This window comes from Copadichromis virginalis, linkage group LG17 (assembly GCF_057382275.1).
Source record: "Copadichromis virginalis isolate Kocher_CV1m ecotype Utaka linkage group LG17, C_Virginalis_male_GT1.1, whole genome shotgun sequence".
In the NCBI taxonomy this organism is placed as follows: Eukaryota; Metazoa; Chordata; class Actinopteri; order Cichliformes; family Cichlidae; genus Copadichromis; species Copadichromis virginalis.
Window position 1 is genome coordinate 11,499,677 of NC_140634.1, and position 18,921 is coordinate 11,518,597.

The 18,921-nt window shown below is 41.6% G+C and overlaps 1 long non-coding RNA gene across 1 annotated transcript; it reads right to left on the minus strand.

The window, feature by feature from the left end:
* Window positions 1-16,709: 16,709 nt before the first annotated feature.
* LOC146689032 (uncharacterized) lies at window positions 16,710-17,332 on the minus strand. The gene is made up of 2 exons (XR_014916135.1): window positions 16,967-17,332; window positions 16,710-16,877 (listed from the first exon to the last, which is right to left on the minus strand). It is a non-coding gene; the product is annotated as an uncharacterized LOC146689032 (long non-coding RNA).
* Between the last annotated feature and the right edge of the window lie 1,589 nt (window positions 17,333-18,921).

Consider the following 18,921-nt stretch of genomic DNA (forward strand, 5'->3'; position numbering starts at 1 on the left):
GACTGCTTTAAGTACTATTTATTGAAGCTTTCAAATTTAAATGTAAGCCTACAATTCTATTTTTTTTATGTCTGGTTTATATTTAATTGTATTCAAATTAATCTGTCTGTGTTCAGCAGTGCATACTCTTACACCTAATTTACATCTTTATATTTTAAAAGCAATACAAAAAGGTTTTCTTGCCTAACTCTTCTCATGGCTCTGCACACACATCAATCCATAGTGAGCAACTTTGTTAGACTGTAATGCTCTTGTTTTGAAGTCGGATTGAAGAATGACAAAAACTGGCAAATGACCGAAGTTCTATAATATTAAAGTCTAATCATGCTACTGATAGAAATGCATATCTATCACGTGAGTCACTTCATACAAAGCCTTTCAATATCACCCAAAGTTAGTGTCATTTGCATTACAGGAGTAAGAACTCCATTCACAGATTGTCTCCCTGCAGGCTATCTCCATGAGGCTACAATGTCGTGACACACAGCAAGGGTAATGTCCCTGGCCTTGCTTGTACACTGCATGCTCTGATGCACAAATAGACCACCACAGCACACCTCTTAAAAGGCAGCAGGCATCCGAGTGTGTAATGATGCCAGGGGTGTGAGGCACTTTACAACCAACCCATACCTTCACCCGCAACTGAGATTAATTGCACTTGATTGACTATATCAGATGCGCTTCTGTTTCCTGCCTTCTCATTTGGAACACCCAAGAATTTATTGGAAGACCCATGCTTATTCAATATATATCGAGTCCTTATCAGAGAAGGCTCTAATTAAGCTCCATTTCCGTGTTTACTTCTCTCTTTCTTCAATTTCTGATATTTGAGCAGAGAAGGAAATAAAATCTATTGTCTTTCATGGCCCTCTCTTGCATATATCATTGCAATCTTTTATGACTTTGTCAGGTCGGTCCTAATGATGTCACGCTATTGATTTTTTAAACTTTTTTAAAGCACTAAAAGTACGGAAATTTGTGTTTGGTATACAAAAAGAATACTCTATTAATGTTTCTTGGTAATAAATCTTATACCACTGGAAAGCCTTGAATGGTGAATTCAGATTTTTTCTATGGCAGTTGGATCGTGTGGTCAAAGTCTGAAGAAGATGTGGAGAATGCTATGCTAATTGTAACAACAGTAACAACAATTAGTAACAGCAATTAGCAGTGTAACAGTTTTTGGTGGAGGCAGTGTAATGGTATGGGGTCCTCAGATGTCCTAGTTTCACACTAGTACCTGATTGCAGCTTACATTTGTGGATCTGTGCAAAAACTCATGTGGGCATGCAACGTGATCTGTGCATGTCAGGTCAGTGGTACATCTGCATTAAAGGTTCTGTGCATGTATGTTATCTGTAGTTTTAGACATTTGTGTACACTGGAAGGCTTTTGAAAGAGAAAACTATCCAGTTCACAAAGCTGAACTTAAATTGTGCGAAAATAATTACTACAGGGAGTGCAGAATTATTAGGCAAATGAGTATTTTGTCCACATCATACTCTTCATGCATGTTGTCTTACTCCAAGCTGTATAGGCTCGAAAGCCTACTACCAATTAAGCATATTAGGTGATGTGCATCTCTGTAATGAGAAGGGGTGTGGTTCAATGACATCAACACCCTATATCAGGTGTGCATAATTATTAGGCAACGTCCTTTCCTTTGGCAAAATGGGTCAAAAGAAGGACTTGACAGGCTCAGAAAAGTCAAAAATAGTGAGATATCTTGCAGAGGGATGCAGCAGTCTCAAAATTGCAAAGCTTCTGAAGCGTGATCGTCGAACAATCAAGCGTTTCATTCAAAATGAACCGTACAAAGCCGCGTCATATAACGTGCGGAGGGCGGTGAAAGAGGCGAAGCAGCGCTACGGGAGGAAACTAGAGTCACAACTCCAACAGAGTGACTCTAGGAGCCTGTGGCGGGGACTAAGGACAATAACGGACTATAAAGCACCAACAACCGGTATGACGAACGCGGCCGTGACTCTGGCAGACGAGCTGAACACTTTCTATGCTCGCTTCGAGGCTGCAGCTAAGGTCTCCAACAATGCTAGTGTTGGCGGCGCTAACGGCTGCAGACAGGAAGATACTGCCAGCACCGGAAACGTGCTCGTCATCTCCGAGCATGAAGTAAGGAGAGCCTTCAAAAGAGTGAACACCAGGAAAGCAGCAGGACCAGACGGCATCCCAGGTCGTATCCTAAGAGACTGCGCATACCAGCTAGCTCCTGTGTTCACTGAGATATTCAACATCTCTTTATCTCAGTCGGTGATCCCCACATGCTTCAAAGAGTCCATCATTGTTCCTGTCCCGAAGAAACCCCACCCTGCTTCTCTCAATGACTATCGCCCTGTAGCCCTCACCTCAGTAGTGATGAAGTGCTTTGAACGCCTGGTCAGAGACTTCATCATTTCTTCACTACCAGACACACTGGACCCACTACAGTTCGCTTACCGTCCAAATCGTTCCACAGACGATGCCATCTCTCATCTCCTCCACACATCACTCACTCACTTGGACACTAGAAGGGGGAATTATGTTAAAATGCTCTTCATAGACTACAGCTCTGCATTTAATACCAAAATTCCCTCCACACTCACCACCAAGCTGGAGCATCTGGGACTCAGCTCATCTATGTGTCAGTGGATCTCCAACTTCCTAACTGGCAGACCACAGGCAGTAAGGATGGGCGGACATGTCTCAGCCTCCACCACTCTCAGCACTGGAGCCCCCCAGGGGTGTGTTCTGAGCCCCCTGCTGTACTCTTTGTACACATATGACTGTGTGGCCACTACCAGCTCCACCACCATCATCAAGTTTGCTGACGACACCGTCGTGGTGGGCCTGATCTCTGATAACAACGAGACGGCCTACCTGAAGGAGATTAGGAATCTGGAGAACTGGTGCCAGAGGAACAACCTCCTTCTAAACGTCAGTAAGACAAAGGAGCTGATAGTGGACTTCAGCACTAAGCAGGAGAGGAACTACCAGACCCCCGTCATCAACGAGTGCCCAGTGGAGAGAGTGGACAGCTTCAAATACCTCGGAGTTCACATCACGCAGGACCTGTCATGGTCCTGTCACATCAACACCGTGGTGAAAAAGGCCCGACAGCGTCTCTACCACCTCAGACGCTTGAGAGACTTCCAACTGCCCTCCAAGGTGCTCAGGAACTTTTACTCGCGCACCATAGAGAGCATCCTGGCGGGAAACATCTTAACCTGGTTCGGGAACAGCACCATGCAGGACAGACGAGCTCTACAGAGGGTTGTACGATCAGCTGAGCGCACCATCCGCTCCGAGCTCCCTGACCTGCACTCAATCTACAGCAGGCGGTGCCGGACCAAGGCCAGGAAGATCGTGAAGGACCTCAGCCATCCCAACAACAGACTGTTCTCTCTGCTGAGGTCAGGAAAGCGATTCCGCTCCCTGAAGACCAACACAGAGAGACTGAGGAGGAGCTTCTTCCCGCAGGCGATACGGTCTCTCAATCACACCACCACACAGTACTGACCCACACATATGGTTCTTACACACACACTGGACTTTCTGGACATTGTTTTTGCACACATTGTTTTTTTGCACAACACTGGTCACTATATTCTTCATTTCCGGTTAATACTTGTACAGCTGCTGTTATTGTGTATATATTTATTTATATTTAGATTTCTTCATACATTCTTATATAGTTCTATATTGTGTATTGTGTATTTTGTTGTACAGTTATTTTATTTTCAACTTTAATTTATATATTTTATCTTATTCCTTCCCAGTTAAATTTACCCTTCATTCTAATTTGTGTTGTACAGTTATTTCATTTTTAACCTTAATTTATATTTTATTCCTTCTTAGTTAAATTTACCCTTTTTAATTTTTCATATTTATTTCCTATCTTATTCATAGCCTTTTCCTTTTTTGTTTTCTTTAGGTCACGAGCTGTTGTCCAAGCATTTCACTACATATCGTACTGTGTATGACTGTGTACGTGACAAATAAAATTTGAATTTGAATTTGAATTTGAATTTGAAAATAGTCAACAGGGTCACAAGAAGCGTGTGGAAAAACCAAGGCGCAGCTGCCAAGATGCCACTTGCCACCAGTTTGGCCATATTTCAGAGCTGCAACATCACTGGAGTGCCCAAAAGCACAAGGTGTGCAATACTCAGAGACATGGCCAAGGTAAGAAAGGCTGAAAGACGACCACCACTGAACAAGACACACAAGCTGAAACGTCAAGACTGGGCCAAGAAATATCTCAAGACTGGTTTTTCTAAGGTTTTATGGACTGATGAAATGAGAGTGAGTCTTGATGGGCCAGATGGATGGGCCCGTGGCTGGATTGGTAAAGGGCAGAGAGCTCCAGTCCGACTCAGACGCCAGCAAGGTGGAGGTGGAGTACTGGTTTGGGCTGGTATCATCAAAGATGAGCTTGTGGGGCCTTTTTGGGTTGAGGATGGAGTCAAGCTCAACTCCCAGTCCTACTGCCAGTTTCTGGAAGACACCTTCTTCAAGCAGTGGTACAGGAAGAAGTCTGCATCCTTCAAGAAAAACATGATTTTCATGCAGGACAATGCTCCATCACACGCGTCCAAGTACTCCACAGCGTGGCTGGCAAGAAAGGGTATAAAAGAAGAAAAACTAATGACATGGCCACCTTGTTCACCTGATCTGAACCCCATTGAGAACCTGTGGTCCATCATCAAATGTGAGATTTACAAGGAGGGAAAACAGTACATCTCTCTGAACAGTGTCTGGGAGGCTGTGGTTGCTGCTGCACGCAATGTTGAACATCTGTGAACAGATCAAAACACTGACAGAATCCATGGATGGCAGGCTTTTGAGTGTCCTTGCAAAGAAAGGTGGCTATATTGGTCGCTGATTTGTTTTTGTTTTGTTTTTGAATGTCAGAAATGTATATTTGTGAATGTGGAGATGTTATATTGGTTTCACTGGTAAAAATAAATAATTGAAATGGGTATATATTTGTTTTTTGTTAAGTTGCCTAATAATTGTGCACAGTAATAGTCACCTGCACACACAGATATCCCCCTAAAATAGTTAAAACTAAAAACAAACTAAAAACTACTTCCAAAAACATTCAGCTTTGATATTAATGAGTTTTTTTGGGTTCATTGAGAACATGGTTGTTGTTCAATAATAAAATTATTCCTCAAAAATACAACTTGCCTAATAATTCTGCACTCCCTGTATTTATTTCAGTTTGAATGTATGCATTTGTAAAATGGTTTTTACATATGATCAAATTGCTTTGAGTTACACAGAAATCACTTTAGACATTTGTAAATCTTTGTTTTGCTTGTGGATTATATCGTATGGCTTTGTATCTCTTGGTTAGTACGATCATGTCTTTATTTCAATTATTTTACAGTGAAAAAGACCCTGACTGTATTCATCATAACTTGCAGAAATCTGATGATTAATTAAAATTACTGAAACCTTAATTAAAACCAGAATTGAAAGGTGATAAATAAACCTTTAAGTTATAAGAAATTCTTTTACTGGATAAAAGCTGCAAGTTGTATTAAAGCCCAAAGGGGATGTGTGTCTCCAGCTGGAAACACACATCCCCTTTGAGGTTATTATTATTAAGTATTATGATTTGTCTGGTTTAAACTTGATATGATTTTTGCAAAGTAATACATTTTTTTTGGATTACATTAATCACATAACTAATAATGATTTGCATGTTTTACGATAAGGGAATTCTTAGGGACTTCCAATCAGTAAAAGATCAATACCAGTTAAGCAAAACGGATTTTTTTAGGTTTCTTCAAATTAGGCATCACCTACATTAGGGCTGCTCGATTATGGCAAAAATGATAATCACGATTATTTTCACTGAAATTGAGATCACGATTATTTGACGATATTTATTTAACCCTTTAAGACCTACCATAGAACCAAGTCCACCAGAGCTTATATTATTATTTTTTTTACATGTTGTAGTGCCATTTGTGGGAGCATTTCAAGTTGCTATACATCAATACAACTGTTATAGCCCATATTTTAATAATATGTATGCATTAAGTCCATAGTAATTACATAAATTGCAAAAAAGTGCAATAAACTACAAAAAAAATTGAAAATCGCTTTTGTTTTGTTTACATATATTTCTACTTGGAGAAATTTAAGAGGTTTATCCCTCAAAACTTTAAATACAATAAAGTTGCAAAAAAATAGTTTCCCACCACAGGAAATTTATTTTGAGTGTCTTCATAGTTTTATTTTGGAGATACAGCAATTTTTATATACTGCAGGAAAAACAAAAAACAATCCTATGATGCAAATTTGCAAAGAAAACAGCATGTGCATCATTTTACTGTGGGAAGTGTTACGAACAGCTGATAGGAACGGCAAAGCGTGTTTCTGGAATATTATGTTTTTGTTCCTGCAAGCACTTTTTATGCAATTTTTGCAAAGCTATATGTGGAATGAAACCGTGACCTAGGACAAGCTGATGGCATCAGATGTAAGTACAACTCCTCCGGTTTCATATGCAAAACAAATTATTGCGCTAGCTTACACGGTTCAGATTCTACAGGGATTTAAAAATAGTTACGCAAAACGGAGCGTGCTGCTCTGACCGGCTTTAAAGGGTTAACAATAACTTTAAAAAAATAATATAAAATGATGTGCAACACCACTGAAGTTTTTTTTTTTTTTTAAACTCTCTTTTCAACCAACGGCAGTCACTCTCCAAATAACTTCTGCTTAGCTTTTCTTAATTTTTCTTAATCAGCGGTCTCCAACCTTTTTTGCGCCACGGACCGGTTTATGCCCGACAATATTTTCACAGACGGCCTTTAAGGTGTCGCGGATAAATGAGGGAGGGGCTAATAATCGGCTCAGTCATTTTTAATGATCGTTGAAAGCCCAGATCGTAATCGTGATTAAAATTCGATTAATTGAGCAGCCCTAACCTACATAACTTTATACCTAAGAGAACAGATCTTTTCTCTTTACCTGTTTTGAGTATATTTGTCAAGGCTTACCAGGCAGATCCCGGCCTCAAGGTGATTTCTAGACTGTATAAGGGTATACAAGAGGTTAAGAAGCGGAATACTACCTACATTAAAAAAAAATGGGAAAGGAAAACAAATACAGCAATTTCAAATGACATTTGGTATCAGCAGTGTGCTTTTCAGTGAAGAATTTCTAGTTCTAATATATGGAGATGTTTTGGTTGGAAGAGTCTCTGAAGGTTTTTATTACTCCTGCACAAAGTAAACATTATTCTAATCACTCTAGCTGCTGGAGAAACTGTGGGGCCCAAGGAATAAAACACTTCCACCTGTTTTGGTCTTGCCCATTGATCAACATTTTTTGGGTATCGATTCACTCTGAGTTACAGATCATTTTTAGTATGCAACTTCCCTTTAATTGGGATGAACTTTTGTTTGGATATTTATACTCAGTGAATGTAGATAAAACGTCCAAGCTGTTGTATGGTATTCTGAGTCTGGCTGCCCGTAAGACTATTACCAAGAAATGGCTTAGTGTGAAAATTCCATCACTAAATGAGTGGTATGAGATTGTTTATGGGATGTTTAAAATCGAAAGAATTACCTTCATTAATAGACTCCAATTTGACATATTTAGTGATATTTGGGCTAAATGGAAACATTACATTTTGTCAAGGAGGCCCGATCTTGTTTGAATCTCTGTAATTATGTATGTCATATTTATGAATTGTTATGTGTATATATGTATATGTCAGTATGTATGAGTGTATAAGCGAATACATATGTATGTAGGTATGTGTGGAGTCTCGTGGAGACCGGCTACTCGACCACTGCTACACCTCTTTCCGGGATGCGTACAAAGCCCTCCCCCGCGCCCCATTCGGCCAATCAGATCACCGCTCCATCCTGCTCCTGCCCGCCTACAGGCAGAAGCTTAAACAGGAAGCTCCAACCCGGAGGGCGGTGCACTGTTGGACGGACCAATCGGAGTCTGCGCTGCGGGACTGTTTTGATCACGCGGACTGGGAAATGTTTCACGTGGCTGCTAGGGACATTGATGAATACACAGACTCAGTCTGCGGATTTATCAGGAAATGCGTGGAAGATGTCGTCCCATCCAGAACAGTTAAATCCTTCCCAAATCAAAAACCCTGGATTAACGGAGATGTTCGCGCGGCACGGAGCACCGCCTTTGCCTCCGCGAACACATCGGACTACAAACACGCACATTACCAACTCCGGAAGACGATCAAAGCAGCCAAACGTGAGTACAGGAACAGGGTGGAGCAACAGTTTGACAACCCTCGGAGTACGTGGCAGGGACTAAACACGATCACAGACTTTAGAGGGAAAACCAGCACACCGCAGACCACGGCCTCTCTGTGTGAGGATCTAAACGTATTCTACGCTAGATTCGACACAGCAAACACCATGAGACCGGACAGTGTGCGCACCGCGGATGACGTCAGTGCGCACACTGTGTCTGAGGAGGATGTGCGGAAGTGCTTCAGGAAGGTGAACGCACGCAAAGCTACTGGTCCGGACGGGATTCCCGGCCGCGTCCTCAAGTCATGCGCGGCTCAGCTGGCTGGAGTGTTCACACACATCTTCAACCTTTCCCTCTCTCTGTCTGTAGTCCCAGCCTGCTTCAAAATGGCCACCATCGTCCCTGTACCCAAATCCTCCACCATCTCCTCATTGAACGACTGGCGACCTGTAGCCCTGACCCCCATCGTAAGCAAATGCTTCGAGAAGCTGGTCAGGGACTTCATCTGCTCTGCACTACCCGACTCACTGGACCCTCTACAGTTCGCATACCGCCACAACAGGTCCACTGATGATGCCATAGCCCTGACACTACACACTGCCCTGTCACACCTGGAGAAGAGAGACACGTATGTGAGAATGCTGTTTGTAGATTACAGCTCAGCATTCAATACCATCGTTCCCTCGAAGCTGGACAGGAAACTGCAGGATCTAGGACTGAGCAGCTCCCTCTGCAGCTGGATCCTTAGCTTCCTGTCTGACAGACGCCAAGTGGTCAGACTGGGCAGCATCACCTCATCCCCCGTCACACTGAACACTGGTGCTCCACGGGGGTGTGTACTGAGCCCTCTCCTATACTCACTCTACACCTATGACTGCACAGCCACTAACAACTCCAACATCATTGTGAAGTTTGCGGACGACACTACAGTGGTGGGTCTTATCACCAATGGTGATGAGACGGCTTACAGGGAGGAGGTCAGCGCCCTGACCCACTGGTGTCAAGACAACCATCTCACCCTCAACGTCGCAAAGACAAAGGAGTTGATAGTGGACTTCCGGAGGTGCAGAGAAGTACACACCCCCATCACCATCAACGGCGCTGCTGTGGAGAGAGTGAGCAGCTTCCGGTTCCTTGGTGTACATCTGGCTGAGGATCTTACGTGGTCAGTACACACAAACAAAACAGTGAAGAAGGCGCAGCAGCGCCTCTTCTTTCTCAGGAGACTGAAAAGATTCGGCATGAGCCCCCGCATCCTCAGGACCTTCTATCACTGTGCCATTGAGAGCATCCTCACTGGATGCATCACCACCTGGTATGGCAACAGCACCGCCTACAACTGCAAAGCTCTCCAGCGAGTAGTGCGGTGCTCTGAACGGATAATTGGAGGTGAGCTTCCCTCCCTCCAAGACATCTACAGGAAGCGGTGCCTGAGGAAAACGGGGAGGATCATCAAGGACTCCAGTCACCCCAGCCATAAACTGTTCAGACTGCTTCCATCAGGAAGGAGGTTCTGCAGCATCCGGTCCCGTACCAGCAGACTGAGAGACAGCTTCTTCCACCAGGCCATCAGACTGCTGAACACGTCATAGACACCTCAGCTTCACTACTGGAACTTCAACATTATGCACTCCATACTGTACAGTAATGCCACTGTTTTGTACATGTCTCAACTCTGTATATTTTTATATATTTTATTTATTGTTTACTCTATTTAATTTGTAAAATATGTGTACACACACACACACACACACACACACACACACACACACGTAGAAAAATATTTAGTATACACATCCAGAAATGCATATACTATTATATATTGTACATATATTTATTAGTTTCAGATGTAGCCATTCTTGTATTTTGCTTGTTTACATTATTGTATTTTGCACAACTCTGTTGCTTGTGAAGCTCGCACACAAGAATTTCACTCACATGTGCTGTACCAATGTACCTGCACATGTGATGTGACAATAAAAGTGATTTGATTTTGATTTGATGTGTATGTATGTCTAAGGATATGGGTGTGTGTGTGTGTGTGTGTGTGTGTGTGTGTGTGTGTGTGTGTGTGTGTGTGTGTGTGTGTGTGTGTATATACACACTAGATGGTACACCCGTTTGTTTATTTTTGATTATTTGTTTATTTTGGTTTATTTGTGTTCATATAGGTTGCTTATTAAAAAAAAAAACACAAAAAAAACACAAAAAAAACACACAAAAAAACTAATAATGATTTGGGAAAAATTGCCTTTTTTCCTATTGTATTTGCTTACAGTGCATATGTCAGTAAGGTCAGTGTGAAGATGATATGTGAAAGCCTGTTTTTGACATCAGTACACAGAATGTGTTGTCACGGCTGCTGATAATGATGATAATAATAATAAACGTTTGGGTGTAAAAGCCAAAAACTCTTCAGACTAAAATCACAATGTAGTTGTTCAAAAATTCTTTGTACAATGAGGAAATCTTTTTTATCGGGTAACGCCTGATCTATTGAAGCTTTTCTTTTCAGGCCTCACTGCCAACTGTACAAACTTTCAGTAGCTCAGTCTATATGTTTCTCTTTAGAATACACATTTACTGTATTTGTTAGTTCCAATGTTTCACCTGATTTTCAGCATCCTTTGCTGCAGACACTCAACAGAAACACACCTGTGACACGCCTGCAGCACGCTGCTGAATGGGATTGAAGTTAGAGGCAAAAAAATAAATGGTGGACCGAGAATGGCATCGATCATAGTACAAGTCTGAATGTCTTGACTTGTGAAAGCACATTGTCTTGAGGCCTTTGTTTTTCCAACACAATTCAGGTCTCCGCTTGTTTGTCAACACTGCATCTGCCTAGAGACATTTTATTTTCTCCTGGCCAGGAATAAACACTCTCAACGCTTGTGTCTTTTTGCTTACCAGCAGCATTCCAGACCATTTGCATGTAACCACAGGAAATAATAACAAAGCCTTATTTATTTCATGAATCCACAGTAAAGCTCTATGTTAAGGTTCTTGTAATCAATTTCTTTGATGCAATTCAAGTTAGCATGCATTATTTCTCACCAAACAGAAAACCCCAAAAACAAACATTTCTTATTTATACAAAGAGCAACTTTATTCCTTCATTTTATCTTGTTGGTTGTAAACTGTTTTTTAAATAATGTTATTGTTCTATATGCTGTGTATGCTAATATAGCATCTTAAAACAGGCCACCTGTTTGTATTTGTTGACCTTATATCAAATTTGCATATACCTTGAATTCTGCTATTTATTTTTATTCTTTACTTGCTCTCAGATGGGTAAACACTGAGAAACGAATAGGACTAAAACTGCCTCATCTGATCATTAGTATAATTAAATCCACAACTGTGATCTCTTTGACTCAGACAAGTCTAATAACCCTACACAAGCAGGATTTCAGCTTTTTTTCCCCCCTGGAAATAGAAATAGTTTTAATAACTGAATTTTTATCTTATTTTGTAAAAACCAACAATGCCAGGATGGGCTTTTTCACGTGAATGTGCTAAAAGCTAAGTTAGGACACTTAGTTGACTTATTACGATGATTAAGTTCATCTGGATGCTTAGTGTAAGTGAAGCCACATAAGAAAAGAATGTCCAAGGATATTCTTGTTGAATTAGCTTCATAGCATAGATTCCAGTTATCCTTTCTGAAACTCAATACTCAAATGTCTTGAATTAAAGCTTAAAGTCCAAGTAAACATGTCAGCAATACAAGAGTCTCTGTGAGGTTGGTCTATTATCGAAGAGATTCTTTATTGAGTACAAATACAGAGGCTCTAGAATGAGACACAGACTACTGTTTCCATTCAATAACAAGAAGGCCAGATTATACTTTGTCAGGAAATATCTGCAGAGAACAGTCCGCAAAATTCTAGAAAAAAAAAAGAATCAACATAAAAGACAAATGAAACCAAGATGGCCTTCTTTGACTTCTTTTTATTCTAATACAACAGAATCATGCTGACTTTTTCATTCATGTCAACAGCCTCCAATTAAAATGTGATGAACAGATATGAGTTTAATTAGAATGTAAAGTATATCATAGATGTAGATGTGCATATGTGGGTGGTAGGTGGATGAGCCGTCAAGACAGATTTTTCTGCACCATATCCTTAACAACACCTACACAAATGTCACGGTGCATCCCTCCCTGATTAGCATGCGTTTCTGTCTCTTGTCCAGTTCTTTCCTCCTCTCTGCTCTTAGCGTGATTGACAACCTGCTGTCTCCTCTCACCTCCCTCCAGGTGGCCGAGTAGACAGGTGACCGTGCCTTCTGTGAACTCACACATGGACCTGTGATTTTATAAGGACACTTTGCAGTGACAACTGGGGTTTTAAAAAGTACTTCAGATGTAATATTGTTAAGGTAAAGGAAATAAAGCCAGTAAAAGAACAAACTCCTGAGCTCAGAGCAGTCTGAGATCGAGTAGTCCAATAAAGTTAAGTGATTGGACTCTAGAGCAAACTAATAAAGTCGCACAGATGGCCTTTGTGTTTTCAAGCATGTGCCTTGCTGCTGTTGAAAGAGTGAATCAATAAAATGTGTACAAGCTCAAAGAAATATTTGATTGACTGACAAGCTGACAAAGACAACAAAACAACTCGCTATTGTTCTTGAGTAATTTGTAAATAATAAAATCAACTTCAATTTGAAGGCCAATTTGGCCTAGCAAAGATCCAGTTGCTGCAGGTTAAATGTTTTAATCTGTTGTGACAACATCTGAATCTTAATTGTTTAACTTTTAAGGACTGTGGGCGACATACATGAACAGAGTGACCCATTAAAGAAAAACTGATTCAGAAATAAGAGTAATTAACAGTTAATACATTAAACTTGTTTCTCTTTTTTTTTTTTTTTTTTTTTTTTTTTTTAAATGACATCAGAAACAGCAGTATGCGACATTACGTGATGGCAGAGCTTCAGTTCATCCTTTGTCATTTTTTTTTTTTTTTTTTTTTTATAAATAGGACAGGGGGAATGAATGAGAGAGAGAGGGGGAGAGAAAGAAAGAAAACCCAAAGGGGAGAAGAGACGGTGAGAAGGGGGGGGAAGAGAGAGAGAAAAAAAAAAAAAACTCCTGGGTCACCTGTATGGAGAAAAAAAAACAAACAAACAAACAAACAAAAACAAACAGAGGAGACAGCAAACAACAAAGAGCAACATAATAATAGAGAAAACAAAGCACCATCACAATAATCTAGCTAGTCATAGATATCAGTATTTACTAAGTAATAAACGATATTGTGCAGCACGCAAGATAGACAGCGCACAGTGTGCTTTGAGGCAGCAGCCAAGAAAGCTTTAGTCCGCGTCTGTGAATACCCACGTGTGCATACCTGTGTGGATCAGCATGCTTGCATTCCAAAGGTTTCTCCATGTAATGATCTGCTAGGGAGTGTGGGGGGGCCACAGCCCCGTCCTCCAGGGTGTGAAGCGGGTATGGAGGAGATCAAAACTCCAGACATCCAGAGGCCCCCAGAACACAAGAGACCATGGAAGACCAACAGAGGGGCAGTCGCGCCACTGTTCCAGTAAGAGCTGAGGAGAGTCCCAGATGAGGGCTCGCCCAGCAGCCGCGGAGCAGAAGTCAGGGGGAGTTGCAGTGACGCGCCCGTGAGCTCCGCCGGCCCCCAGCTGCGCCTGAGTGACCGAGCCCTAGGCCGAGAGGCCGGGGGCACCCCACCTCCAAAGGGGCCCGAGCGAGCCCCAGGCCCCAGGCCCCGACAAGCGGCCGCCAAGGAGTGAGCCGGTGTGCACCCGGACACCCACCCCCAGACACAAAGAACCACCAACACACCGACACCTGAGGGAGTCCGCCACCGGCAGGGGAAGTGGTGGTGGGTGGAGATAGGCCTCCAAACCTTGGAGGGCCTGAGGTGTCCCCAGAGAGGTGGCGTCTGATACCCAGCCTGACATATAGACACAGACATACAGGCACACACAGACACAAACATCCATTCCCACCCTCATGCTCTCATATGCACTCACTCCACACTCAACCAACGTGGAGACAGACATAAAGAGACGCTGTACACACAATCACACTCCCCAAGCGTACTCTACAAACCGGGTCTAGGTACCCTTGCCCCTGGAGGGGGGAATTGGACCCAGACCCAGGTGGTGTTACCCTTTTCCCTGCGGTGGGGAGAGGCAGACCACCCCGACTCCGCAGCAGCAGGGAGGCCCCACACCCCAGACCGCAGTCGGACGGCCAACTCCTCCTACTAGCCCTCCCGCTCCAGCAGGCCGCAGAGAATGGGGGTGGGAGAAGACTCCAAACCTCCCTCCACCCGCTCATTGTAGTGTTGATGCATATGTGTTCTAAGGTGCAATTAAAACCCAGGAGGGCATGGAGCTACCTGCCAAGGAGCAGCAGGTAAGCGCATAGTCCCTCCTGCTAGCCCTCAATGACTAAGTGTATTTAAAATTGAGAGGTGGGCAACGACGTCAGGGGTGAGGTATACACCCTGATGGTAAACTTGTTTCTCTAACAAACTGAATTCAGTCACATGTAGCAATAATAAAAGAAATACAATAGGTTATAATCCAAATAGTAAAAAAACGTGTTGGGAAGGTTATTTTTAAAATGTATTCCACTACAGATTACAGAATATATGGCCTAACATTGTTAGCCGGCCTTAGCTGAGGTTAGTTCATAGACTGCAGACTCTTAGTCTTGATGGGTAGCATTAACAACCCGTTAGCTGCAAATAACCATGTGCAGTTCTGAAAGCAATACCAACTAATTTTAAAATCTTGATTTAAATTGAGTAACACTAGGGTAGACATTAAGTAAGGCTGCACTTTTGCAGTGATCTTGTATAGAAAACTATTTCTGTATCAGTAATATGTTTTCTTTCTATCTCCTTTTAGAACTACATTTGATTAATTGCAGCTAGCAGGTTGTAATGCAGCCTTCTTTAATAGTAATAAATCACAAAGATATAGTAGATTGAAGATACTGAAGTGGCACATAACCCAGGTAGATATCACAACTAAAACAAAGTAGTTGCAGTAGCCTAACATTAGTTTTTAAGAAAGAACTTACTTCTAGATGTTTCTTTGGGTTGAAGTTGGAGTCTTTTGATGCTGAGAGGAGCTTGGTTGTTGGCAAACAGAGTTTGCATTGCACGGTCAGATTTTGCACGTCCCTTTCTTCTTTAAATGTGAAGTGGTGTTGGAATTTCCAAGTAAGAAATACATTCCTGCCCGTGCACTGCTGGCTCTGTTGTGCTGGCTCCGGGTCCATTGTGTAACTGACACCACCAACATTAACAGGACACTTACATTAGAGCCTGTTATTGCATGTTTTGTTTGGTTTTCCGGCAATATGTGGAATTACCTAAATTAGAGATTTTGGTGATTAAAAGAGGGGATGGCCTAAAATATGAAACAGGAAACAGACCGCCGTTGTATTCCATTTATTTCAACAAAGCAACTTCTAATTATCACCCATGTAAGTGGTAACTACAACAGAATACAGTCACTCATATTTTGTATTTCAAATACATAACGCTGGTACATGTACTCCATTACTCCCCGACACAGATAAATAATTTCACAAATATCTTGACTTAAATTGCATTAATTATTTGCCAGATCCCTTATTTCCCTTTTTCTTTTTAATTCTATGGAGTAGCATTTTTGGTGTTTTCATCTGGAAGGGTTTTTATTCAACTAACTGTTGAAACCTGTTATTGCTGTCTAGGTCCAGTCATAGTTTATGCAGATAAGGCACTGTTATCCCACTCCCACGAGGAATTGCATGCAAAGTTTCATTTGTCCTTACATAGGACAGATCGAGGTTGAATAGATGTATTTATTTGCTGTTGCATACAACGGCATCACCCACTTACACATAAGTGATAAGTAGGTGCATTTAAAAATCTTGAGTTTTAGGAGAAATGTCTTCAGCATCTACCTATCATCACCGCCTAACTTGCAAATCCCATTCAGAGTGAATCATTTTGCACTATATATGAACTGGTATTATTAAGAACATGCACATGTGGATGGGAGGAACCCAGACTAGGGTGTGCTGGAAGCTAGGTGATGAAGGCGTGAGGGGAGGAAGGTTGACGAATGTAGATGTTTTTTTTCTCTTCTTCCTTTCAAGTCTTCAAAGCACATATTCCAGGAAGGTGCACAATTGCTGGCAGGTGGAAATGTTTCTTTTGGTTGCCATCATCAAAAGTGATGCTGGCAGGTACAGTGACTGTTGGGAGAAGAACTTTAAAGGAAATGAAGTCACGCTCAGCTTGCATTCACCTGCCATATACTGAAAATATGCTTGTGAATCTGAGAAACAACTGAACATAGCAATCTGAATATCAAAGCTGTGTATGTTGTAAAGCTTACAACTCTGGTATCATATATGTCACGGTCTCGCTGGCAGACCGTGGGGATGTGGGGAAAGGAGGACCCAAAATGCAGGACTCTACAGTGCAACAGTGTTTATTTACAGTGGTGACAATCCGAACAACAATAAATCCCCCCGTGCGATCCCAACTCCCGTTCCGTGTCTTCTCCTTTATCCCGTGCTCCGTGCTCTGTCTCCGTTCCCTGTGTACTCTCCGTGTGCTGCCTCCTGGTCGCCACAATTCCTCCTGAGGAAACACGCATACCAAAGGCAGCCGTGAGTACAAAACCTAACAGTAGACTTGCACTAACCTTGCACAATACACTTAAGACTGACGGGAAGTCACTCAACGATCCAGCGTCGAGGAGCTCTCAGCCACACTGTTTTGAAGCTCCTCTGACGAGGCTTGATCGGCGCCAGGTGTGTGTGGATTCCTGGGTGGGACCGGTCAGCTGGCAGGGCCACACCCACCAGGCCTAAAAGTGCCTGCCACGACCGCACCCTCACATACACAAGCACACACCCCTAAACACCTGACAGTACACCAACACGGAAAAACAGGACAGCAGACACAACCATAATAACAACAACCACAATAATGATGATAATAATAATAATAATAATAATAATAATAATAATAATAATAATAACTACAATAGTAGTCCACACTGCTCACGGACCCCGAATCCCTGGAACTGGGTCCGTGACAATATAGGACAAAAAATAATCAGTAATAATGCTTTGCTAAAGCTTGAAAAGTGTCTTGGGTGGCATCTCATTTTTCCCAGCAAAATGTGTCTATCCCTATTTACTAAATTTAAAGCCATATGTGTGCAGCCTTCCTGTATACAGTCATGATAAAAAGAATGAAAACCATATTTAAATTTTGAGGTTTACATATCAGGACATAATAAACTTCATCTGGTATTCAGCAGGTCTTACAAAAATGGATTGCAATGTATCATTATGTATTTTGCAATAATAAAATGCAGAAGCAGCGTGTAAAAATCTGTACTGCTTCCAAAGGAATTAAAACAGTAAGTAGCAGCCAGGTGCACTTGATTAATTGATCAGCATCAAGTCTGTCTACCTCAATAAAAGCAGACATTTTGGCAGTTTGCTGGTCTGGAGCATTCAGGTGTGAGTTAACACAATGCCAAAGATATCAGAAATTATTATTGTTAAGTTGTTGCTGCCATCAATCTGGAAAATGTTGGAAGGCCATTTCCAAACAATTTGAAGTCCATCATTCTACAGTAAGAAACATTTTTCACAATTAAAAAACATTCAAGACTGTTGCCAATCTTCCCAGGCGTGGACATCCCAGATTCACCTCAAGGTGAGATTGCACAATGTAACATTCCAGACAGCTGGAGGGAAAAAAAACTATTATAAAAAGACTGAACAAGTACAGTTTTTCTGGAAAGGTTCCCAGGAGAAAGCCTATTCTCTCTCTCTCTCAAAAAAAAAAACCATGGCAGCACAGCTTAATTTCCAAAGCTGCATCTGAATAAACCACAAGATTTCTAGAATTTTTGAGATGCAAAACATCCCCCAGAGTGCCACATTTGGCGAAAACCATATTAGCACCAACACCTCATACACCAAGCGCAGTAGTGAAGAGTGGATGATTAGAGTAGTAATGTAGTGTAGTGATGCTGACAGGCATTATAGGGTCTACCTTAAAATATAAAGCACATTGACGCAACTGTTGTTGTGATTTGGCACTATGCAAATAACAATGAACTGAACTGAATAGTAATTTATTTGACCATGAACTCACATCCTGCTTCTTACATATGCAAACATATATAAATATGTAGGATCGTGTATTATGTTTCTATTTTTTTTTTTAATCTCTAGTTGTATTTACCTAGTTTTAAGTCCTTGTAAGACTAGCTAATTGTATCCTGATATGTAAAACCTTATAACAGGTGGACATCTTCATTTTAACAACGTGTATTCGTTGTACATGTGTAGTTTATGCATCACTTGTGTTTAAAACAAGCTAGAAGTAATGAGTGGTTTTTGTTCCTTGCAAGATACTTCTACTATGACTCATAATCAACACTGCTGCTGATCTTACCACAGCATTGAACACATGCCATGGTAAATCACATTATGGACACAGTAAGCCAAGGCAAGGCCAAAGAAAGCCATAAAAATAGAAAAGTTTTCATTCCAAAGAAAAATATGATTGCATAATGAAAAGACTGGTCTGATTAATTTGCACTTGTCTTTTTTCTTCTCTTTTGCCAAATCTTCTGTCTGCTGATCAGCCTGTCTTTGTG